The sequence below is a fragment of the Anastrepha obliqua genome, chromosome 6, assembly GCF_027943255.1.
Source record: "Anastrepha obliqua isolate idAnaObli1 chromosome 6, idAnaObli1_1.0, whole genome shotgun sequence".
Classification (NCBI taxonomy): domain Eukaryota; kingdom Metazoa; phylum Arthropoda; class Insecta; order Diptera; family Tephritidae; genus Anastrepha; species Anastrepha obliqua.
The window spans coordinates 60,765,121-60,791,293 of NC_072897.1; the positions used below are offsets into that span (position 1 = coordinate 60,765,121).

At 40.6% G+C, this 26,173-nt stretch overlaps 1 pseudogene; it reads left to right on the plus strand.

Moving 5' to 3' along the window:
* The first annotated feature begins 2,168 nt into the window (after positions 1 to 2,168).
* Positions 2,169 to 2,611, plus strand: LOC129250594 (uncharacterized; annotated as a pseudogene).
* The last annotated feature ends 23,562 nt before the right edge of the window (positions 2,612 to 26,173 follow it).

Consider the following 26,173-nt stretch of genomic DNA (forward strand, 5'->3'; position numbering starts at 1 on the left):
GCTCGAGTCAAATCTCATCTAATCTTACGTTGGAGAGAGGGGGGGTCTTGGCAAATATCACGCAATTTTTTTTCTGATTGAAACAAAAACAATTATACTATTTTGGTCCATTATCCAGATTGAACATGCTTAAGATTTAATCTTAAGCGTAATCGTAGTATGATTAAGATCATTCACTAATTCGTTCGAAAGAAAATAATTTCATTCATACTTCGACGTTATACATTACTACTGTCAAACCACCATATTTGTTTTATACCAAATAGCTCAATTTAATCTGAATTTACAGTACAGTGTAGCCCGTCGTTTGTTTTCGCGCCACTATCAGCCGAACGCGCGACTCAATGAACAAGAGCGTACGAGCTGAGTGGCAGCGACACACGGACAGGTTCCAACCTTCTTTGTTTATTATTGTAAATGTTTTACTCGACTCAGTGCATGCTCTTACTAATTTAAAATGAGTTATCCAGATTTTTATAACGCATACGTCAAAAGATACGTCTATAAGGCGAAGAAGTCCTGCCACGACGATGTGATAAAATTATGAAATACCTCGAAGCAAAAATTCCCGAAGAAAGAAGAGTTAATACATCACATTAAACATGAGATTGAACGGCTTCTCAGGGAATCCACTGAGAGAAAAGTTCGGTCTACTTTAGCATTCCTTCAAAAGGTAGGTAAAATATATATGTTTTTAAGAAAATACTTTTTTTATATAAAGTTTATTGTTACATTTAATAGCATAAAAAAAAACTGAAACAGTGAAATTCTTGATAAAATATGCTAAAATCATAACTACAAAATATTAGCGCGGTCATTTCCTTCACTGTTTTCACATAATTCCAAATCAGCTTCTTGTGATCAGCGATGATGTGGATGAATCTATGTCGAGCACTACACCATCCAACGTACGTCCCACTCTAGCACAAGATACTATGAAGAAACAGATTGCTAAGCTGCATATGGAGCTTGACCTAAGTGCTGCAGCGCACGCCGGAGTGATCTGCATATGATTATTCACGACCGTTTTCTGCCACCTCAATACCCTATCACTCAGGTTGATGGACGTTTGACAATTTCGGACTTTAAAGAACATGACCAGCTAAGCAAGCGCGTATGTTTCGCAAAGTGCGACCCTCACGGATTGTCACAAGACGAGCTAATGAGTTACTGTGCGCAAGCGTCAACGGCTTAGAGTGGCTAGATCAGAACGAAGTTGAAGGAGCAGATGATTTTACTGAAAATCATATGGACATGTTGGTCCCAATAGTCTCTCTTGAAACCGCGCATGATTCTCCATGGACTGAATTAGAGTAGATATTTTTTTTTAATCGCAGTAGTTACGATTTAAGTCTTCTATTGTTAAATTTTTATTACACTTATAACTCTCAGCAATATTGATTACTAGTCTTAAATAGTCGTAAATAAAAGCACGGAGGAAATTTTTTTTTTCTTTTTACAATAACAATCCAACGCGTTTACATAAGAAACCCACATTTTGAAAAATCTCACGTGAGATTGGGGGATGGGGGAGGGGGTTGAATAAAATCTCACGACATCTCACCAGGGGGGGAGGGAGGGACAGAAAATGTAAAAAAACACCTCACGTAATTTATGGACGCCCCCTTACATTTGCTTGGTAATCTTATAACTCAAGAACCGCCGAACCGATTGACACAAAAATTTTAGAGTTCTTTTCTATCTTTGAGGAAGTGGTTTGTGTGAAGTTTGATTGAAATCGGTGCAGCCATTCCTGAGTTATGACATTTTATGTGAGTAATGGTTTCCTCTCATACGAAATGCCTGTATGGGAAAAACAACAACAAATACACAGCCGCTTATGAGCATTTCTGTTGTACGGTTGTGGTTGTAAGTGTATTATGTTAATATTAATTTGCTGTCGTTGGAATTCAGTTGACAGTTCTCTTATGTGCTTTGAGTTCTTTTATATCGTGCTCTCATTGCGAACAGACATACTTTTGGTCAGTGTTTGTTTTAACCACGTACACACATTGAACTTTGAATTAAATTTATTTTTATATATTTTCGTCCAAAATGACTTGAAATAATTTTCAATGTTTTGCATTCAATTAGTAATATACTGTTTCTTGAAATAATTTTCAATGTTTTGCTTTTACATTCAATTAGTAATATACTGTGCTGAAAGAATGCCACGTGCAAGACGAGCAAACATTGGCAGACGTTCACGTCAATCAAATGCTACAGCGTTAAACCGAAGATCACAAAGTGAAGAAGATCGTGTTCGACGAAATGAAGTGAAAACACAACGACACAGACGGAGAAACCAGTCGGTTAATAGTGAAGCACCAAGAAACCGTCGTGGGCGTACGTCCGTTTATGATATACGTCAAATGGAACGAGCGGCTTTCAATTACGATGCCACCATTGATTACACCATGCATGCCTACATTGGCCAAAGGAATGTAGAATGTAGACATTGCAAAGCAATTAAATTCAGAAACGAATCGCCTGGTATGTGCTGTGCTGGTGGGAAAGTCAAATTGCCGGTGCTAGAACTTCCGCCAGAACCTTTGCATTCATTGGTTTTTGGCAATTCACCAACGTCGAAGCATTTTCTCTTAAACATTAAAAAATACAATTCATGCTTTCAAATGACATCTTTTGGAGCTTCAAAATTTATACGAGTAAGATATGGATTTATGCCGACGTTTAAGGTTATTATTTCGTTTGGAATAAACAATATCATATTTAATTTATGTGCCGTCCCTGTGTTCGATGTTTTTAAAAATTCAGATCCGCTATCTATATATATTTCTCGAACTTTATAGATTTGCTACCATTCCCAGATGGTGACCATAAATTTTTGCAAATATATTTTATTGGTGATGATAATCGTGAATTAGATCAGCGCTGTGCAATTTCGACGAATACGAGAAGATCAATCGTGAATGAATTGCAAACAATGTTCCATCAACACAATGAATTGGTGAAATTGTTCAAAGTGGCACTCGATCTGATGCCCACCGATGGCCACAAAATCATAATAAAAGCCGATAAAACACCAATTGGGGAGCACGCCAGACGATTCAATATAAAAAAAACATTTTATGTATGGTGGTGCGAAGCCCACTGGGTAATGCTAGTTATTTAATAAATAAAACTACCAAGACACCGGCCATATAACAAAATATAAGTGCTAATTAATAGGGCAACAAGAATATTGCCTGCGCGGTGGGTTGACAAACAAAAACAAAAGTCGTCTCACAAAAAAAAAAAAAAACAGACAACTAAACGAATATACATATGTATATATGCATTTATTAACAGAAACTAGTGCAGTGACTGGAAAAGTGCAGGGACAGTGAGCCCCTAAAAAACAAAAAATCATATCTTTCAAAACAAAAAAACTAGTAGAAATAAAATATTTATATACATAAAATATATAAAATAAAATATTTCTATATACAAAAAAAAAAAAACTATAAAAAATAAAACATATAGAAATTCGTTTACTTTGAAGCTGTACTTCAACTCACCGGTTCATCAACCATCACCACCATTATCCACCGTTATATAGAACATCGTAGGAAATAGGAATGGCCTGCAACTGCGTGGCCTGCCAAAGGGAAGTGGAAGCTGGAAGCAAACCAATCCATGATAAATAGCAATTGAAGCAAACAAATGGCTTTGTGATTGACCGAGATTAATACAGTTGTTAATAATCGTCTCACTGGTTACAAGGGCTTCAATTATTGGCTCTTGTGTATCCACTTCTTATTATATGCAAGTAAACCATACATATATACTTATACATATACATATACTGCCTATGAAATGAAGGATACAGTGGGATCCGAAGTAGAGGAACGTGTTTGCTGCCAAATAGCTTGCGAGTAATATTTTTCGGTTTGTTTTCGGGATTTTTACAAAACATAAAAAGCAAACAAAACTGTGGTTTCTTAATGAGCCGTAATATTTTCAATATATTTCAAAAAAACAAAAAATTGTTTTTGACAATACACATAGTGTTTCGGAAAAAGTCACATGGAGCCATATCAGGCGAATACGGTGCTTGCGGAACGATATTAACATTATTTTTGTTCAAATAATCGCGAACAATACGTGATGTGTGAACCGGTTTCCCAAGCTCAAGTTGCCGCTCCGTGGAAAACATTTTGAGACAATTGAAGTCATAAAAGAGAATTCGAAGAACACACTCGAGCTTGACTTGTTTACAGTAGCACAGAAAACAAACTATGTGACATATCACGCTGAAATTTGCCATGTAAGCTTATAACAGTCCTACCAAAAAACAAAAAAATTATTTTTGCCATATGTCATCCGCGGACCGTTTTATTGATACCGTCTCGTTCATATTTGACTAGAAGTATATTTCAGTATTTATCGCTTTCGTTTTTGTGCTGACAAACTTCCTAAACCGTTTTAGTTTTCCAAAAGCCACAGGCTAAAGCAGCGAACTTCAATCTCAAACATGTGTAAGCCAAAGTCGGCTATTTCAAGTCTCTCTGCAAGTAAAGAGATGATGGACTTAAAGTCTTTAAAGCCCCAGAGAACTATTGCAAAAAACAGTATAGTGCGCATAAAAACGGGTCTCATTGAAAGGACCATTTAGCCAGATCCAATCGAATTGGAGTGCCGACTCGACATATTGAACTCCTACAGCGGAAAGTTCATGAAGTGTTAGTCGAAAATTGAGGAAATCGACGAAGAAGATATTTCCCGTGGAGAGTTAGAGGACTTAATTGTAGAAACAAAGTTCATTAATAAGTCCATTCTGGCGAAAAATAAATTGCCAATTGCCATCTTTCATTACACCTCACAGTTCGCGATTACAAAAAAAATCGTTACCTAAATTCAAAGGAGAATATTCCGAATTTAAATCTTTATGAGTCTGTTAGAGATTAGTGCACAATGATCCCACAATCCCCGATATGGAAAAATGTAATCATTTAGTTTCATGTCTATCCGGTGAAGCCTTAGGCACAGTGAAGCACAGTGAATGTCGGAAGAAAATTATTTTTTAATATAGTGTGAAAACTTTTTGAATTGTCAAAAATCCAAAGGCCTTCTGCGTCATCTTTCCGATCAATGATTGATACAATGCCTGCAGTATATGACTCCCTTTTATCGCTGGGTGACGATAAGCTTATTTAAAATTCGATGTTGATTCACATAGTCATGACAAAGGTTGAGCTCACTATTCGGTCAAAGTGGGAGGAGCAACTTGACAATGATAAGCTGCCGCTTTGGGCTGAGTGTGAAGCTATGCTAAATAAGAAATACTAGCATTTATCAGCTGAAGAAGCTTCCTCATCCCAACGAAGGCCAAACAAGGAAGATTCGCGACAGAAAACAAAAAATCAACAACTGCAACACTCAAAGACAACAATGGATAGGTAGGTAGATAAGATGGCAAGAGTACCCCAGGTACGCTACAAGTAGCACTTACGTGCCGTTTTGATACCATAAAGTGGACCACTACCTGTGAAAGGATTAAGGGAGGAGATAAGACCGTCTACAGCCATCCAGTGCTGTTGATGTAGCGGAGGAGAGAAAAGGGATCTAGGCTGGAGAATTTCATCAAATCATCCCCAAAGGGGACGCTGAGGAATCTCAAGCGACTAGCCGCCAAAGCCAGACATCTGCAGAGAAAGTGTTCCACAGTCTCTTTCTCTGTAGGATCCCCACAGCTTTTGCAATGGGGGTTGTACGGAATTCCAAGCTTCTCCGCGTGAGTACCGATCACCCAGTGGCCAGTGATCCCCGCAATGAGTTTGGAAATTGAATGGCGGGGGGTTCCCATCACCTTAAGCGTTCTTTTTATATCGTATTGAGGCCATAGTGCTTTTGAAATGGCACACGATGAGACAGACCTCCATCTGTCTTGCGCTTTTCTTAGAAAGAAGTTGTGTAGTTTCCCTTTAACGACGGCCAAGCGGATACCGATGTCTGAGAAGAGGGCAGCTGGATTCGGTTCTGCCGCCCCCTTCCTGGCAAGCTCATCGGCAATTTCATTTCCCTCTATATTCCTGTGCCCAGGAACCCAGATGAGGGAAATGTTTCCTGCACGTTCGAGGCGTTTAAGTTCCTCCTTACAGGAGTTCACGAGAAGAGAGCTGCAATACGGCGACGACAGTGCCTTGATTGCAGCTTGGCTATCGGAAAAAATATTAATGTCTCCCTCCCAACAGCGATACCGAAGCATTTTGCATGCCTGCAGGATCGCGAAGACCTCTGCTTGAGAGACGCTCTTGTCTCCGGCAGTTTATAGGAGACCGAAATGCTGGCTGATTTAGAGTAGATCCCCGCTCCCACTCCAGACTCCATTTTGGATCCGTCAGTGAAAACAGAGGCATCTATATCCGCAATAACTCTCCCCTCTTTCCAATCTTGACTGCTCGGAAAGACAGCCCTAGCACAACCCTCAAAGCACAGTTTGCGGATGGAGAGGTCGGTGCGAATATCAGAGAAGGAAGGGGAGATCTGCTTCAAGATGCTGCTATGCCCTACAGGGAGTTGTCTCTAAAGGCCAAACTCCTTCAGTCTAATAGCACTCTGAGCAGCAATGGATTTAACCTGCAGATCCACAGGAATTGAGTGGAGAATAACGTTGAGCGCAGCGGTGGGACATGTTCTACAGGCACCAGTGATGCCCACACATGCAGTTCTCTGCACTCTCTCTAATTTAGTGAAGTTGTAGCTCTTCTGAAGAGCTACCCACCAAACTAGGCAGCCGTATGTCAAAATTGGCAGAACCACTAAGTTGTACATCCAAAGTACGACACGTGGCTTGAGGCCCCATTTTTGCCGAACATAGATTTACAGGCGTAGAAGGCTATATTAGCCTTCTTAACTCGATTTTCTATGTGCAGCTTCCAGTGGAACTTGGGGTCAAGTATTACACCAAGATACTTGACTTCCGACGCAAGTGTAAGACACTGGTTGTTAAGTCTAGGAAGCTTAAAAGGTGGAGGCTTGTATTTTCAGGCGAATAGCATCAACTCCGTTTTGTCAGAGTTGACTCTGAGACCGCTACTGGCGGCCCAACTACTAAGTGTAGCCAGTGCACCTTCCAAAATTTCAGCCATTACTGATGGGAAGGGACCTGAGATTATCAGGACCAAGTCTTCAGCATATGCTACCACCTTTGGTTTTCTTCCAGCTAGCAGGAACGTGGTTCAGCGAGATACACGCCGAGAAGATCTTTTGAAGAACGGGAACCACCACGGTCTTAGTCTTCTGAAGCATTACTGGCATGATACCATCGATGCCTGGAGATTTGAAAGGGGAAAAACTCTCGATTACCCAGTTTATTCTGTTGACGGACAAGACCCGTGTCAGGGACATCACAGGTAACCCCTCCTGCCGGTTCGCGTCTTCGTTACAGACCGGATCAATAGAGTTTTCCGGGAAATGGGCATCAATAAGGATTTTTAAGGATTCGCCTGCAGATTCAGCCCACTCCCCGTTCTCTCTTTTGACAAGAGTTTTACAGGAGTGGTCCTTGGATAGGATCCTGCTGAGTCTGGCCGAGTCTCTTACGGATTCGATGGATTCGCAGTACTCTTTCCAAGAGTTGCGCTTCGCATCTCTAATGGCTTTCTTATAAACTTTCAAAATCTTCCGGTAATCTTGAAAGTTCCTTAATTGGTAACATTTGTTGAAGACTCTCCTAACCCTCTTTTTCAAGTCGGTCAGCGTCTTGCTCCACCAGGGAGGAAAGTCTTTCTTGCTAAAGGATACTGGACAGGCCACTTTGAACGCAGTCTGATAGGACCCTTCTAAGTGTCTAACTTGCGTGTCCAGTTGTTCCTTAGTGGTAGTCAAGAACTTACTCCTATTCAGCTTCTTGCAGAAAACCCTGTGGAAAAGAGACCAGTCTGTTCGTTTAGGGTTCCTGCGGGGTAGCAAGGTCTCCCGAACGAAATCAATTTCGTAGAGGATCATCCTGTGGTCCGAAAACGAGTTCCTCTGGGAGACCGTCCAATTTTCAACCCTAACAGCAGATGAGTTTGTAGAAAGAGTGATATCAAGAACTTCCTCCCAACCACTTGATGTTCCCGATGCCGGGAAGACAAAAGTTGGAAAGTTGCCCTTGTTCCAGATAAGTAAAATACGGCTTAGTATGAAATCAAACAGAGACTCACCCCGTTCATTGATCTCGCTGCTGCCCCAAATGGTGTGTCTGGCATTCGGATCGCATCCGATCAGGATGTTCTCCTTCTTGGGCTGGAGAGTATCCACTAGATGTTGCAACTCCTCAGGAGGCGCCGATCTGTCGTGGGCCATGTAGGCAGACACCAAGCAGAAGCAACTGCCACTGGATGGTTCCACCCTGACCGCAGTCACATCCGGTGAACTGAAATTAGATAGCAAAAAGGCATGAATTGTGTTCCTTACTAGGATACAGGCCCTTGGCTAACCATCAGTTTGGACATTAAAAAGGTCATAGGATCTGTCCCTCAGTCCCATGATTTTTTGCTGCCAGATCCAAGGCTCCTGTATCAGGCAGACATCGATGTCCTCCTCCCGGAGGGTGACTCGTAGGTTATCTGTGGCTAGTTTGGAATGACGAAAGTTAATTTGTAATACTTTTGACAAACTGTTCAAAAGTGTTACTTACCTTTACGACTGCTCCCCCAGTTCAGAATCTGCGTCCGTCCCAGACAGCCGAGATCGTCGAGCAGCTTCTTGGTGTCATCCCCAATTTCTCCAAGTCATCGTCCGGGGCGACAGAGGCGGGAAAGACCTTCACTTTGGCCAACCTGAGGCCAAAGCGAAGTTTGAACTGCTGTTTTTCGAGTGCCTCCAGCGACTCGTTGTTGATCAGCAGTAATATGGCTGAGCTATGCTGCTGAGTTTCTTCTACTTTGATGACAGACCAGTCATCCATAGGAACCTCAGGATTCTGTAGCTTGAGACACGGGACAATTTCCGATCTCTCCAGCTCCATTTTCGGCAACCAGATTCTGGCTCGTGGTCGCCTGGGAATTTCTGAGGCGGGATGAGCTTTAGCGAAAGCCCTTCCCAGGCGTTGCTAACCGTAGCAAGGCTCTTCTCCAGAAACTCTTTCGAGTACTTATTGGCACATTTTCTCACCCTACAGCCTCGACAGATTTCACCCGAGTCGAAGAGAGGTGCTGGCCCTTTTTTATCCATGAGGAGTCTGACGACCATACCCCATAGCCGTCCCTCAATGGCATCCCAAAGGGGTAACACCGCTCTTCCACTATTGGTTTTTGCGTCCACGAGGGCAACTTGGAGATTATCTCTGGCCACCTCACTGTAAGCCGCCCTCGAGGCCGCGCCTGCCGCACTGGTTGAAGGGCCGCCAGCCCCCTGGGTTGAGGAGAATTTGCTCCTTTTAACCACACGTCCACTCACAACCGTTTAGCCGAGCTCCGTGCGGGTTTTGGTTGTTGTTGTGGTTGTTGTTGTGGCTGGTTTAATTTTGCTGCGGACGCGGCCTCGTACTCTCTGATCGCGGCCTCGTACTTCACACGGTCCTCAGCGTCCCGCTCGTGCGCTTTACCGGCTTGTTCATTCTTGGCAATCTTTGCCAGAATGAATTTCGCCCTTAGGTAGCGCGCTTTGAGCAGGGTACCGGACGACTTCTTATTCTTCCTCTTTTTGGTGACCTTCGCAGTGGTCACCGGGGCATTATTGCCAGGGGTCACCTTGGCGGCCTTACCAGAGACCCCCAAGGAAACCCTTCCAGAGGCCGCCTTGATTACCTCACCAGAGGTCGTCTTGGTAGCCGACTGGAGAAGGCTTGGTCTTAGAAGCGGGGTGCTGTGTTTTGCACCGCTCGAACATGGCTCGACGATCGTTTCCTGGCTGGAGGCCAGAAGATTGTCCTCGGTGAGAGTGCCCAGCACACTCTCCGTTAACTCCTTAACTTCTTCTTTTGTTTTTGTATTTTTTTTAGAATCCATTAGCTTTTTGGTCCCACGAGTAGGCACGGAAGGGGTGGTCCGCCACGGCAGAGCCGGCATGCCGTGGTAAGGCACTTAATACAACCGACCTAGCCTGGGCATCGGAGGGGACCGTTAAAGACTGGTTATTTAGACACTACCAGCCATGCAGCTCTCGGCACGGGTACCTCGACACCTTAGCTTAAAGTGCTGACAAGGTTATACCGCCTTGTCACCGGTTGACAGAGCCTCGTTAGCGAAAACAGGGAGTACTAAGTCCAGGGCATCAGGTCCTGGACAGTGGGTAGAGGTTGCCAATTGGAGAGGAGTGGCTATATTGTTCGCATCACTTTCCCATCTAACAACCCCCCCCCCAACAACATTTTGAATTAGCGATGAAAATAATAAATTATCGGAAAATAACGTACTTCCCTCAAGTTTGCCGAAATTAACTCCTTTGCTATTACGCAAAAATTTGCACCTTGTGAAGGCATATATCCGGTTCCTACATTTTCGTAATCGCCGGTCCAAAGGCACTGGTAGCGCTTCTGCGAGAAAAAATATGGCTGGTAAAAGCTCGAGAAGCCTGTAGTCGAACTGTAAGAGAATGCATTCACTGTTTTCGTTATAAATAAAAATTGCAAGGTCAGATCATGGGCAATCTACCCGCCGATCGACTATTTCCTCAACGGTCCTTCACAATATGTGGGGTAGATTATTGAGGGCCCATTCACAGAACCTTAAAAATTCGCGTTTGCCCTCCCGTGAAAATGTATAGTGCCATTTTCGTGTGTTTCGCTTCAAAGGCAGTTAATCTAGAACTTGTAACTGATTTAACTGCTGATACATTTTTTTCTTTCTCAAAAGGTTCATTGGGCGCCGAGGAATGCCAGCCAAAATGTACTGCGACAACGCGAGGTGCTTTATGGGAGCAGAGAGGAAACTGAGGGAGCTTCGGGAAGCCTTTCTAGCACGGATGCAGGAGATTCTCCAATAAGCCGCCGACGAAGGATTCATCTTCGCCTTCATACCTTCGAAGGCACCCCACTTCGGTGGCCTGTGGGAAGCAGCAGTGAAGTCGGCCAAACATCTGCTGGTGTGCACCGTAGGCAACGGGCTGTTAACCGCCGAACGCTTCACGTCGAAATGGAATCAGTATTGAACTCGCGACCGCTCGCACCACTCAGCAACAACCCCAAAGACGGCGAGGCACTAACGCCGGCACTTCTACTAATCGGTTGCCCCTTGCGAGCTTTGCCATCGGAGAAGGTACCCGACAACCCCAGCCACTGGTTAGAGATATGACAGCTTGTTTGCTCTCTCAAGGAACACTTTTGGCGCGCGTGTTCGAAGAGTCACCTTCAGGAGCTTCAGCAGCGCAACAAATGGGGGCGGGTGCAGCCCAATGTCCGCCCAGGCTAGCTCGTCGTCGTCCACGAAGAAAACGTGCTACCACAGCAGTGGGTGATGGATCGAGTAACGGCAACCGTTCCCGAAGCGGACGGGGAAATTCGCGTCGCAGATATCGCAACTAGGTCGGGTGAAGTGAGACGCCCTATCCACAAACTCGCTGTATTATCGATGGAAAATGAAAATTGAAGGCTGTTCGATTCCTTCAAGGTGGCCGTTGTCAAGCCAGGTTCTGGCAAACATCGTAATTAATAAAATAAAACATAATAAATTAAAATTAAAATTGAATTTGATAAATTAAAAATTATATTAAGTGGCTAATAGAAATCTCGTTTGAACTTTTAAATAATTGAAATTAAATAAATATGTAAATATGTAATGGGCGCCGTGTCCGAATGGGCTCGTGCGTGACTACCATTCGGAATTCAGAGAGAGAACGTCGGTTCGTATCTCAGTGAAAGATCAAAAAATTAAGAAAAAGTTTTTTCTAATAGCGGTCGCCCCTCGGCAGGCAATGGGAAGCCTCCGAGTGTATTTCTGTCATGAAAATGCTCCTCTTAAAAAAATATCTGCCGTTCGGCTTGCGGAACAACATCAAGACGCACACCACAAATAGGAGGAGGAGCTCGGCCAAACACCAAAACGGGTTTACGTGCCAATTATATATATATATATATATAAACTATACTTAAGCTTAATATTAAGTTATATATATAAATATAATATATATATATATATATATTACTTTTTCGCACTTTCCTTACTTTTCGTTATTTACTTTCGGTCATTAACTTTATTTCTACAGCTATTTTCTTATTTCTATTTGCCTACCTTTTTGCTCACCCATACTCTCTGTAACTGTCTACTTACGTTTCCCCTATTCCTCTAGTCTTAGTTTTAAGCAGTAATATAAGAGTAGAATTTAATAAGGAATTTCACTCTTGAATTGTTTATCGGACGTGTGCGGTGTTCATTTTTAATCACGCAAACAGGCAATATTAGATTAATTTCGGGCTATAAAGTTTTTAAATAATTTAAATATCTCCACAAATTAGTGAAGATTTTTCACTCACCCCTACGCTTTTTTCCGCTCGATTTATAACATTGTATACTGTCTGACGTATTACCGAAAACATTTCAGACAATTCGTGAACACTTTTACCCAAGTGGTAATTATAATATAATAATTGCGTAATATCAAAGGATATCTCTTGGTAGGTACCTTAAAAAGGCAATATTTAAATTTGAGGCCGAATAAACCAAAATTTTTGACTGAATTGTAAAACGAAGCATCAAAGTGATCGTTGCACAACAGAGATAACGGTGAATCGAAGTTAATCATGGAACACACAGAGAACGTTAATGATAGAGAGAAGCCTAACAACCTACGAGCAGTGTGAATTGTCAAAAATGAAGTGTAACCGCGAAGACTTTTCACCTCGCCTAACTCGACAGCAGAGAAGTTCTTAACCGAGCTGAATGCAGTGAATTCTGTCTTGAATTTGAATTTGAAGAGGTCGAGCCAAGGAGCACCAGGAGATTTGGTGGCTCCTAAAACATTCAGGCTAAAAAGCCCATTGTATTTAAAGCTCTGGAAAGGGGGTAGATAGTCAAGGAGTGAGGGAGAAAAGTATCAGAGAAAGAGATAGGAAAGAGTAGAGACAGAGATAGAGATAGTTAGTCCTGTGAGAATTTTCCAGATTCTTTGGCAAATCTGTATATATCCTTCAGTTTTAGAGAACGAATATTACTCGTTCCCACGACATCGGAACCCAATACTCGTAGTCGCGCTCTAGCAAAGGCAGGACACTCACAGAGAAACTGCTCAGTGCTATCCGCCTCCTCCAAGCATGACAGGCATACCGGGTCCTCGATGATTCCAATGGTGGTCATATGCTGACCCCATGGGTTGTGTCCTGTAATGATGCCGACCATCAACCGAATATCTTTCCTTCTAAGTTTTAGTAGAAAGTTTGACAGTTTTCTGTTCGGACTTGTCACAAAACACTTTGCAGTTCTGCAGCGTTCTAGACCGGACCATCGCTCTTTATGTAGATTGCCTACATAATCGTTGATCCAATTCTTGATTCCTGCGGCACTGATTCCGATTATTGGCTCTGGCCCCTGTGGGGGCATCGTTTCCTTGAACACCGGAGTGTCCCGGAACCCATATAAGTACAAGCCTGTTTTGCCTTGCGACAGAATTGAGCTTCTTCTTACATTCTTGAACAATTTTTGAGGTTTGCTTCGCGTTCTCCAGGGCCTTCAATGCACTCCAATCTGTTTCCCGCTCAGGAAGATAAGGAAAACCTTATCGATTCCCTTGTCACTATCCGACTAGCAATATACCAGCTGTACCTAGAGGTTCCACCGTTGCCACCGTCATTGTTCATGTCACTCTCAGCTTCAGAGAGAGTTCTACTACCCGGGAAATGGGTTTCGAGTAGAGCATTAAACGTTTCCGATTTGGAAATGGTGTATGAACCATCAGGTTTTCGAATGGAATCCAGCCTTACTGAGCGGTCTAAATGAAGGACCTTACAAAGTCTCGCTGTTTCCCTCATTTCTTCGACGTTACTGCAGAAATTTCTATAGTATTCAAGTTTGGCTTGCCGTACTTTTTTCTTATCTTCTCTCTGTGTAAATCGATGATTGGCCCAGTCCTCTTCTGTTTTGGTCTTCAAGGCCTTATTAAGAAGTTTCCTGGACCGTACACGAAGTTTCGACAGTTCAGGGTTCCATCAAGGAACCGCTTTCCCCTGTCTGCTTTGCCTGAGTGGATACAGTTCCTCAAAGCAATTGATTAAAGTACCTTCTAATTTCTTAGTAGCATCTTCAATCATTTCTGCTGATTTGAGTTTTTTCAGGTTTGGTAATCGCTCTGTTACAAGCTCACCATACCTGCCCCAGTCCACATTTCGAGGATTCCTACCGGAAGGTATTGATATTGTGTCAATTCTCAGTCGGAATTCGATAAGACGATGATGAGAAAGAGAGTCCTCTTCCAAAACTCGCCATCGGTTGATTTGATTTCCAACTGACCTATTGGTAAGTGTTAAATCAATCACCTCTTGTCTCCTTCTGGTCACAAAAGTTGGTTTGTTACCAGTGTTTCGGATGACCAAATCGGATGACAGGATAAAATCCAGTAACTTGGGACCTCTGGGGTTGCATTTGCTTCTTCCCCACACAATGTTCTGTGAATTTGCGTCACAGCCCACTATTAGCCCCAGATTATTGGATTCTGCGTATTTGACCACTTCTCTTAGCTACCTCGAAGGAGGTGGCTGTAAAGAGTCGTAGGGTAGGTAGGCCGAAACTATGATAGCTTCGACACTGTTCCCACTTTTCAAGTACTTTATTTTTGCAGCAACGATATCTCCGGAGCATAGTTCTTTTAACATCGTGTGTTCGATCAACCTCGACATAATAATAATAGCTCGCGGTCTCACATTCCCTTCACAATGAAGTATTTGTCCCCACGACATAGCACTTAGACCACAGATACGCTTGTGACATACCCATGTTTCTTGTATAAGTATTATGTGTGGGTTTGTTTGCAGTTTTGCATGCCTACGGCACAAGAGAGCCGTAGACGCTTTGCTATGCTGCAGGTTTATCTGTGTAAATATTACTTCAGTCATGAGACTGAGTATATTTACGCTTTGTCCTCCACCTTATCCTGGACACGGAACTGGATCCGCCCCAGATGTAGGTGAGGATGGCACGCGTACTTCGACTTAAGCACCTTGAGGGACCCAAGATCGATACCCAGTACCAGGTGGGAACCCGCCTCCGAAGTGGTAGCGGATTTCTGCCTGGTGCACGAGTATACTCTCCAGAGAGTCGTGTCAAGATCCTTATTCTGAACACGGATGCGTTTGAGGAGTTCTGCTGAATTACAGGAGGGACCCGGAATCCAGACACTCGCTCATACCAGCCTTTCTTGGCTACTCTCAACAAGAATGAACTTGCTGTTTTCGCAGGCTGGAATCTTTGCTATCGCTTTTTCTAGCCATTCTCGGGAAAAAGCATTGGAACAGTGCACCTTTACGATGCCGTCCACGACGCTTTTCCCCTCGGTATGTATCTCCACCGTCATTGCCTTTGCTGCCATTCTCGCGAATGATTCGCCAGACGTTGACGGAAGAGTGTCATTCGACATTTGAGGTCCCTTAGCCTCTGCCTTGTCAGGCAAAGGTTTGTCTGCCTTGGATTGGGTCGAGGATGCAGGCATTTCCGAATTCAGTCTCTCGACTTTCCTCTTCTTTGCCTTTCTCCTCTTCCCGGTCGTTGGCACAGACCCTGTTTCGTTTCCGGAAGAGCGCAGCGCTACAGAGGAATCCTCTGTTCTACCACGCTTTCCCATTTCCGTTACAGGTGTCGAAGTTGACGGAGCTTGAGTCCTTGCCTTAGCTAGTGCTTCGGCTTGCCTCGCCTTCTGTCTTCTTCGTTTGATCTGCCTTGCGGTTAGACCAACACCTGCGCTCGAATCTCCAATAACTTCGGTCTTTTTACCGGTACTTACCTGATTCACACCAGGTTTGACCGTTGTCAAAGACTTACTCGGTACCAGAGATCCATCTGAGTCTACTGAGAGATTGTCCGCCATGTCCACATCCTCCACAACTTGTTCAGTTGCTTCAGATCGTTTCGACGGCGGTGTATCGCTCACACTCACTCGGCTCTCCATTGGCATAGCCAATGTGCCATGTTTCACCACTAGTAGTGCGCTTCCTCCGGAACCCTGGGTGTCAGTTCCGGTCATAGGGGAATGTGGGGTTCGGGCCTGCACATCCGATGCCCGAGCCGTCGATTGCTCGACGGGAGGATTTCCCAGAAGTGGGTTACCTCGTGCAGAGAGATCCTTGTTTAGCCTCCACATTGTAGGAAAATGCATTTTATACCTCCTGCCAGGTTGTCGGTACGGTACTCTCCACATAGTACTTGGGCGGCCACCAATTCCGCCGTTCCGCGGTTGAGTGGATACCCAATTCCTATATGGAGCTGCCCTCTTAGTTCGTGGTAAGTTAATCTCCATAGAAAGGGGTTAACTCGCCACTTAAGCCTCATCCCCGCGGCAAGGAGACCGACATAAATTCTGTCTACTGCAGGCCAAAAACGGAAAACAAATCCAAACAATCGGTAAAAATGCCAGATCATATGCCAATTAAACTGACACTAAACATATGTACATAGATAGAGCGCAGAACGAAATGGAAAATACAAGCCTGCTACCAAAAGTAATGCTTAAAGAAAACTTGACAGTGTAATAAAAATGTCTGTGCTGAAGACAACAGCGGAAAACACTAAAGCCGCTTTCAAAAGCGCTTGGTTTAATATGAAATGTTTAAATGCAAGGAAGCTTTCCTTTAAATATTGAAATGATCTCAGAAAATCCAACCAAGCAGACGACAAGCACAAACATTTGCAGGCAAAGCAATTGTTTAGGAACACATGCGAGAAAGCGAAGAATGATTATTATGAAGAACTGGAAAAGAGAATCAATAAAACCGCAAATTCAAAAGAATGGTGGAGCCTTATCACAGAAATAAGAGGAGTATCATTTAAAGTTGGTGCAGATATTACGACATCGGTGTTCAAAAACTATTTTCAAGCCTTATTAAATCAGCCCCAGTTAACAAAAGATATTCATTATGCAGCTGCTTTGCATACAGATACGGAGCTTGATAAAGATGTAACAATAATCGAAATCCAACAAATAATTAAAAATGCGAAAACAATCAAAGCACCTGGAGAAGACAGAATACATTATGAGCTAAAAAAAAAAGAAAATGCAAATATAGCAAGTAATTATCGGAGAATATCCTTTATGAACTGTATCGCAAAAGTTTTAATGGAATTGATTAATGCAAGACTTACAAACTGTATGGAAAACATTAACATGCCCACTGAATTTCAAGCCGCCTTTAGAAAAAACTACTCAACGGTGGATAGCATGTACAATCTATAGTACATTTAAAGTTCAATGGAAACAAAATGGTTTATGCATACCTTGTAATTTCGAAGCGGTTTTCGACAGGGTACCCAGGAGGCCATTAATTTACAAATGACAGATGGAACTATCAAACAAAATAACAAATCTGATTGAAAATATGTATTCGAATACGAGAACAGCAGTTTGGACATAAAGGGAAGTATCAGATTACTTTGAAACCGGAATGATCTACATACATGGCTGTTTAAAAGGTGGTCTACTGATTGATGGAATAAATGTACGCCTTCTTCTATATGCTGATGATATTGATTAAAAAATTAGAAATATATTGCGCTGAGTGGAACATTGAAGCAAATTTTTTGAAATCTGGTTTTTAGAAAAAGTGGTCAACTAGCCAAGGCAGAAAAATTGTGGTACAAAGGTGAGGAAATAAAAGTGGTAGCAGAATATAAATATCTTGGTGTCTTTCTCACATCCAAAATGGCGTTTTCTAAATATGTGCAGGCCAGAAATAATTCAGCAAAAGCTAGCATTAATTGTACATACATCTGATACAAAGCTAAATGGAAGCTCTTTCAAGCTGAGTGTAGAGCCCAAATCTGGGGTTATACGCTGTTCGAAGAAGTAAATAAACTTCAGCGTTATTTTATTAAAGAATTTTCAAATTACCTGATTTCACCCCGAATGATGCAATAACGCTAGAAACTAACCTAGAAGATAGCTACTTATATTCGTTAGAACTACATATGAAATACATTTGGAAAACTATCTATGAATACAACAGCAGTAGGCTCCCGCACAAACTTACACAGTGCATATTACGAAAAATCGTGTTTTGGCTCAAACAACTCAATGACTTAGGTAAGGATTCGGCCTAAAGCTTGAAGAAAACATAACTGCTACGGACTGGCAGGATCGCTGTATCCGGCTTTTATCAAACATTAAACTAAAAAATTTAAAAATACAAAACAAAAAGCATTGTCAAACACGACACGAATATATAAACACTTAGAGCACTCAAAAGGAGAATCATACCTTAGAGAAGATATGCGGCTACGTGGAAAAAATTTGCACAATATGCAACTCAAACGAAGAAGAAGATATGTATCACTTCTTAAGAAAGTGCCCTGTACTGAAGGAAATCAGACAAAGATACTTAAATGCAGCTAACGACGCGGAAGTAATACTATATATATACTTAATTACCAAAATTAGAGGACACTAACTGGTTTCATATACTCAGCTTGGCACTATAGATATGTTCTTATATCAGAGTTCAATTATTAATTAATTTAAGAGCTGTGACATCATTATTGTCACAAACAGTTTTATTTACTTCTTTATTTACTTTAATATATTAATTGAATCAAATCAATTATGAACCCTCATTTTTTATAAATTACTATTTATTACTACTGCAATCGGTAAAAATTTCAACAGATTGACGCGTGTGTGGCGCAGTTAGCAAACCGATTAAAAATTTACAAAAATGTTTGTGAACTTCCAATCGGTTGCGTATGTGTGACGCGAAGTCCAGGATTTTTCTCATTTCTTTTGAAATTTTGAAGTGTGCACATGAGCGGACAAATGACAACATTAAGCAAAACATTTATTGACGCGGGCCCATTGTCTTTATCTACTAGGGTCTCTCGTAATGTAATATAATTATATGAATATAATAATTATGTAAGTATAATTATATTTGTAATAAATAAATAAATAATTTTTGAGGAACTCAAAAATTTTTACAAAAGTCAACCATCATTGTGGAAAAATAAGAGCGGTGAATATAAAGACAGAAATGTAAAATAGTGGCAAATTTTATTAGAAAAATATAAGAAGTTGACAAAAACGCTAATATAGAAAGTGTGAAAAAAATCTTCTTCTCTCCTCTTGTTTTCAAACACAAACAAATAACATAAATGACCATTATTTTTTTCCATATTCGATGTTCACACAGCAACGCACAGCGCACATAGGTAGATTTAAGCTATTAAGGCGGCCATAATTGGATTTCAGAAAGTTGTCACAACTACAAAAAAAAGCACTCCCACAACTTGAAAATGGACCGAGGAACAATAATTCAACCTCCTACGGTCAATCCCATACTTTGCATTAGCTGTCAGTTAATCAAAATATAGCTATTTCTGAAAGGCACGAAATCGTATGTTTTAACGTGAATATTTACGGATTTAAGTTACCGAGGTGAGTAATCGTGATGGATGGATTCAGGTGAATATTATCATTTGTTAATGGTGTTTGTGATTTTAATAGTTATAAATGGATAAGTGGTGCCTATTTCATTTAGGGTATAATTTATTTTTGTTTTTTTGTGTTTTTTGGTTTTGATATATTTCCGGTTTGGTATATTTCCAAGTCCGTCCAAGTGAAAGTTAGTGCTGAACATGATACCTGGTGCAATTAGCTCGCCACGTGCATAAAAGTTAGCTGCAGATACTTGCAGATAGAGGGTCATATAAAGGGTTTGATACACGCTTGTCTAAAGTCAATATAAAAATTATTGCATTTGTTTTGATTTCTAAGCCAATTTTGCTTATCTTAGGTATTGCCAGCTCATCAGGCACTAGACAAGTAACTCGTCAATATCTCTACAATCAAATGTAAGGGCAGAATTTGACATCTTTGGAGGAAAAATTAGATTTCTTAGAAGATAACATTTAAGAAAAGCTTTTCTTATTTTAAAGCACAGCTTAAGGAAAAGTGGACTAAAGCCAGAAGAAAGGAGGACGCTTTTCTAAACGCTAACCAGTCTTGGTTAAATGGAACAATTGAAATTCCAAATAAGTCACATTTTCGCCCTGGCCGTCCATTGAAATCATTCGAAAAGTGTAGTGAGCGAAGTAAACGTAGGAAAACGGAAGAAGTCCGTTCCTTGGTAGAAGATACAGTTATTATACATGCTGCGCAATCCACTCTAATAGCAAAAGGGCAGAGGGACGCCTCGCGAATTCTGAAAGAAATCGCAGAATCACCATCGCGCGCAGCAAAATACAAAAGTGTATACAAAGAATCAACAAGCCCGGGGAGAGGTAATATAATATATTGACACCACATGCAGCCTTAGCTATGTTTGTAGAAGCAGACTTAACAAGGGAGCAATATGAAATAATTCGTAATATAAACCGTTATCTTTATCCCTGTTACGATCGCTTATTAGAAGCTAAAAAAGAATGTTACCAAACGCAAATACGGGTAACTAGTTCTTTCGCAGAAACTGACTTGCAAAGCCTCATCGATAAGACAATTATGCGCTTATCAATGTATTTAGAGGAGGTGCTCCTCACCGAAAGAAAGACGAAAGAAATTCTCTTACAATAATATGCAAGTGGGGATGCGATGGTTCCCAGCAACCTAAATATAAACAAAAAATTGAGGATACTTCTGGTTCGGTTGCCAACATTTTTCTTAGCTCTTTTGTGCCACTACAAATCACCTGTGGAAACGAAAACAGAAAAATTGTTTGGCAAAACCCTTCTCCGTCATCTCCTAGATTCTGTAGACCGATAAGATTTAGGTTTATCAAAGAAAGTATAGACGTCACGAAAGAAGAAATAAATTTTTTTTAATCCTCAGTAAACAACTTAGTTGCTTCTGAAATAGAGCTGCAAGGAAATAAATTTGTTTTCCGGCATATTTTTAAGATGACATTGATTGATGGTAAGGTTTACAATGCTGTCACCGATACCAGATCCACTAGTCAATGTTATTTGTGTAAAGCAACATCGAAAGACTTTAACAATCTAGACAAAAAGAATGCAGTTAGCCTAGATTCCCTTGATTTTGGACTATCCGTTTTGCACGCTAGAATAGATTAATCGAAAGTATTTTGCATTTGGCTTACAAATTGCCAGTGAAAAAATATAGAGCAAAGAGAACAGCTGAGGAAGAACTGTTGGAAAAAACCACTAAAGAAACCATTCAAAAAAGATTTCGGGATGAGTTAGGCTTACTTATAGACATGCCCAAAGCAAATTATGGTAACACCAATGATGGCAATACAAGCCGGCGATTTTTCGAAAACCCAAAATTGGCTGCAGATATCACAGGGTGTTGATTATGATTTCATTTACAGGTTTAAAATAATACTGGAAGCCATATCTAGTGGCTATGAAATTGATTCTGCTAAATATGATGAATATGCATTGGATACCGCTAAATTATATATAAAGCTTTACGCGTGGCATCCGATGACACCCACAATGCACAAGATACTAGTCCATGGCGCTGCTATAATTGAAAACTCATTATTACCAATAGGACAACTGTCAGAGGAGGCTCAAGAGGCGCGCAACAAGCACTTCCGGATGTATGGAGAAAATTATGCACGGAAGTTTTCTCATGAGGAGTGTAATCGCGACATATACCACCGATTGTTGTTAAGCTCGGACCCCTTTTTGAGCAGTATTTCAGTTCATCGCAGAAGAAAGAATAAAGCATCAAAGTCGTTTAGCCCAGACACAATTAAGCTGCTCGTACCCCTTAAATATGTGGACAAAAATGCGACAGAACTCCTTAATTCAGAAGGCGAAAACTAATAAACTAATAATTTCTGTATATACATATCTATTGTGCTTTTGGTGTATTTTTAACAAATATATCTCTAAATATTTTTCTATTATATTATATTGGGAGGTTGAATTAGTTTTAAAGGTGACACACAGATGGCGCTATTTATCACTTTATCGCGTTGGCAATACTGAATATATATTCATGACAAAGCCTCATCCCTAGGCTTTGTTTATCAGTATCTGTCATTTCGCTGAAGTATAAACAACGCAGTGTTTTCGTGCTCCGAGTATGTCAACTTTCGTGCCGTCGAAACGCAATTTGCGGGGACCTTTGCTTTTCTGCTTCAATTTGAAAAAAAATACAGCCCAAGCCCGTGAATTGCTGCAGGAGGCCCACCCAGACCATACTCCGTCGATTTCAACATGTGAGTACTGGTTTCGACGATTCAAAAGTGGTGATTTTCACACCGAAGACAAGGAGCGTCTTGGCCAGCCCAAAAAGTTCGAGGACGCGGAATTGGGGGAATTGGTAAACGAGGACTCGTGCCAAACCCAAGAAGAGCTTGCTCAATCATTGGGCGTTGATAAATCAACCGTTTGCAAACGTCTAAAAGCGATGGGAATGATCCAAAAGCAAGGACATTGGGTCCCGTACGAGTTGAAGCTGCGCGACGTCGAACGGCGATTTTTACGTGCGAATTGCTGATCGAGCGACAAAATCGGAAGGGTTTTTTGCATCGGGTGGTGACTGGCGACGAAAAATGGACCCACTACGATAACCCAAAACGCAAAAAATCATGGGGTTTGCCCGGCCACGCATCAACGTCGACGGCCAAGCAGAATATTCACGGCAAGAAAATCATGCTCTGCATTTGGTGGGATCAGGTCGGCGTCGTATATTTTGAGCTGCTCCAACCGGGCGAAACAATTACGGGGGATCGTTACCGACTGCAATTGATGCGTTTAAGCCGGGCATTGAAAGAAAAACGGCCGGAAACGGTAAAAAGGCACGACAAGGTTATTTTGCAACATGACAACGCTCGGCCGCATGTTGCTCAACCTGTCAAAAAATACCTTGGAACGCTTGGCTGGGAAGTGTTACCCCACCTGCCGTATAGTCCAGACATAGCTCCCTCCGATTATCATTTTTTCCGGCATATGAGTCTCGATTTGGCGGACCAGCGGTTCTCCTCGTACGAGGCTCCCAAAATATGGGTTGAGTCATGGATAGCCAAGCAGCGGCCAGAATTTTGGAGAAACGGCATCCGGAAATTGCCCGAAAGATGGGCGAAAGTTGTAGCTAGCGATGGGCAATACTTCGAATAAAATATTTTGTACCGTTTTTTCACAATAAAGCCCCAAATCTTCGAAAAAAACCTTTAAAACTAATTCAACCTCCCAATATATAAAACAATTTTTTCAAAATCGATTAAGGTTATACTATGCAAATACTAGTGAAATATGCGCTCTAGTTTTACTTTGGAAAAGGTCAAGATTTGTTGTATGAACTCAATGTGTAGCCCACAATAAGATACAAACAAGTGATGACAGTTCTTGTCATACTACAAGAAAAGGAGCTTTACTGCTAAGGTATTTTTCAGTGTTACCCAGGGTAATACATATACTTTTTGAAGTGAAAACTTCTTTAGAATCGTTGGGAGTGATTTGAGAAAAAGTGAAACGAAAAAAGCGACACTCTTGGCTACGAATATTACATATAAACGTAGCGACGAACTAAATAACTTTTAGGCCAGCGCCGACAGCATGGCGCGATAGCCGACCGGCTAGCAATGTGAGCTTCCGATCCAAAATTCTTGGTTCGAATCACAAGAAAAAAAATTTGTTTATACAGTTATTTTATTTTATTTTATGATATGTTTATGAGGAGCTTTTTTTCATGGCAGAAATACACTCGGTGTTTTGCCATTGCCTGCTGAGGGGTGAGCGCTATTAGAAAAATAGTTTTCCTTAATTTTGGTGTTTTCACCGAGATTCGAACTGACGTTCTCTCTGTGAATTCTGAATAGTAGTCACGCACCAACCCATTCGGCTACGGCGTTTGTTTAATTTTACTGATGCAAAAATGAGGAAAAATATATGAATAAAGTTTGCTTACTGTTTACACATATTCCAAAGGTGACGGAGAACCAAAAAAAAAAGTCGATTTTCAAACAAATACGAGTGCATATGTGTAATTGTGTTAGAGTTTCGGTCACGCCCCAGCAAAACCTGCGTGCATATGTGTTTGTAACATTCAAAAAAATGTAATTGTGTTAGAGTTTCGGTCACGCAGGTTTTGCTGGGGACGCTCATAATAGCAACCGCGTGTGCATTTTTATATTCGTAAATATTTTCATTTTTAAATATTTACCGCAATTATGCCGAAAAATAATACAGAAAAGTGTCGTGAATATCGACAGAAAAAAAAATCAATAAATAGCATCACGGAATTCATTCACGAAAATTTAATAAAGTATACACCAGAAGTATCGCGGATACTTAGAAAAGATTACAATAAAGTTCCAATGATTTTAAGTGGCGATTTTAACGTAAATTTTGCATTGGACACAGCGGTTCCTTTAATTGACGTTCTCAATACAACATTCAATTTAAAAATGTGTAACAATCGCACTGAATCGAAAACACGATCAAAAACAACCATTGACGCGGTATTTCAAAGATTGACAACATCGAAACCAAAGCATTTGTATCATATTTTATCTATCATAAGCCACTCGTATCATTTTTTGAAATTGAAAACATTGAGGATGAATAATAATAAAATGAAGAAAATAAAATATGAACTTTATAGCAATATTATAATGAACCTATAGTTATCCCGCTCCTAATGCTGCTTTCGTCTTATTCTCTCTCAGTTTGTTTTACGGAAGGTTTCACTTCTATCGTGTCTAACCGTTAGACTGGTATTTTTTTTAATTTAACCGATTAGTAAAACAAATTATTACAAATTTCTGGTTATTAAACAGTTTTAAGACGATATATGCAGTCAAATATTTTTGGCCGCCTAAATCTTCAAAATCTACCTATGTACAGCATGAAACTAAAATCGTCAACAAATCCACACGTGAGTGGCAAAGTTTCAACCGATTGTTTCGATTTGTTGTCCGTTTGTGGCCTGCATTGGCTCTGCGCGGTTTTTATGTTCTATATGAAATCAAATTTCCGACGGCATTTTGAAAGTCTTTTGAATGTGCATTTCTATGTTCTTTAGAACGAAATTTTTTTCAATTTTATGCATTTTCTAAATTGTATAACACTTTGAAAATCAAAATAAATTAATTAAAAATTTGATGAGATGCATATGCATATATGTGACAACTAAGCAAAAGTTCAATTCCATCTTTAATTCGTATAGTGACCATGACCTACCTCACGAGGCTTTGCCTTATTATATTTACATAAAATAATTAGGGAGTAAATACTCAAAGGATCGAATTCCTGCCTAAAAATGCTAAAACAATTATCTGTTGCATATTCCTATACGAGTATGTACATACATATATATAATATTTCTATTTGAATCTGCACAATTGATGCCCTAGCCTATGTACGAACATATTTGTATTCTGAACTCCCAGTAAAACTATGATTATTGATGCTTTCCATTTCAATTCAACCGGGCTATTCGGGGCATGTTCTTCGATTTCGATGTAACTCAAATATGTTGCTCTCTGGTCAAAATAATGAGACACGTATTTTTTTGTTCGCCCGAAAAACTTTTTTTTCAAGAGTTATCGGCAATTTTGTTTTTCGGCTCAAACTCGATTTTTTTAATTATATAAGAAACAATTTTTTTTAAATGCCCATAACTTAGTCAAAAATGAACCGATTTTAATAATTCTGGGTTCAAAATGATCGTCATTACTTACACGAGCGACTTCATGTAGAAACAATTGCAAAAAAGTAGTTAAAAATTTTTTATTTAGCAAAAAAGAAAAAAAAATGAAATTTTTTCGAAATTCAATATTTCAAAAAGTGTATTTTTGTTTTTTTATAACTTTTTCCAAATCAAGAGGACACCTCAAACTTCAATTAAGCTGAATGCCCAGTAGCTAAAATGAGTTGTTTTTGAGTAATGGATTTTTGAGTAAAAACCCTGTTTCGCACTTTTTGTTTTTTGCAAAATAAAACATTTTCAACTACTTTTTTGCAATTGTTTCTGCACGAAGTCGCTCGTGTAAGTAATTACGATTATTTTGAACCCAGAATCATTCAAATCGGCGTTTTTTTGACTAAGTTGTGAGTAATTAAAAAAAATTTCTTATATAGATTCTTTCCATTTCAATTCGAAAGGCCTATTCGGGACATGTTCTTCGATTTCGATGTAACTCAAATAT